The 518-nt window shown below is 45.6% G+C and overlaps 1 protein-coding gene across 2 annotated transcripts in view; it reads right to left on the bottom strand.

Annotated features, from left to right (window-relative positions):
- Nucleotides 1–518, bottom strand: part of LOC116701936 (gasdermin-E) — an 11048-nt gene that overhangs the window by 1605 nt on the left and 8925 nt on the right. The window lies entirely within an intron of this gene.

Here is a 518-nt window from a genome sequence, read left to right as displayed (position 1 = left end):
GCCCTGGGTATCCTGCTCTGCCTTTGAGAAAACAAAAGCTAAGATGGGCCGATCTGGAATCTTGGTTACCTCCCCTTTCTCTGCTTGGCCCGCCCATGAGAGAGAGACATCATGGCTTTCAAACGAGCAAAGTTGCCCCCCCCCTCCCTTCTCTCCTCCTCAAAAGCTACAGACTCAGAAATGGCACATACTAAGGAGAGTTCATTGTCAGAGATGGGAAGTGACGAAGTACAAATACTTCGTTGCTGTACTCAAGTAGATTTTCCAGATACTTTTACTTTACTTTTTATTTTGCTGGCGGCTTTTTACTTTTACTCCCTACATTTGAACACAAATATCGGTACTTTCTATTCCTTACACTTAACAAAATTGGCTCGTTACTTTAGTTTTGTACTAAAGGTTGTCTATCGGGTGTGATTGTGAGTGCATGTCGGAGAACAGCGCGGACACGCGCATCACACCGCGGGCTGGCATTCACCCCACACGGAGACAAGAGTGAGAGAAAAGAAAAAGAGACT

This window comes from Etheostoma spectabile, chromosome 14, assembly GCF_008692095.1.
Source record: "Etheostoma spectabile isolate EspeVRDwgs_2016 chromosome 14, UIUC_Espe_1.0, whole genome shotgun sequence".
NCBI lineage: Eukaryota > Metazoa > Chordata > Actinopteri > Perciformes > Percidae > Etheostoma > Etheostoma spectabile.
This window is presented reverse-complemented; position numbering and strand designations above follow the sequence as displayed.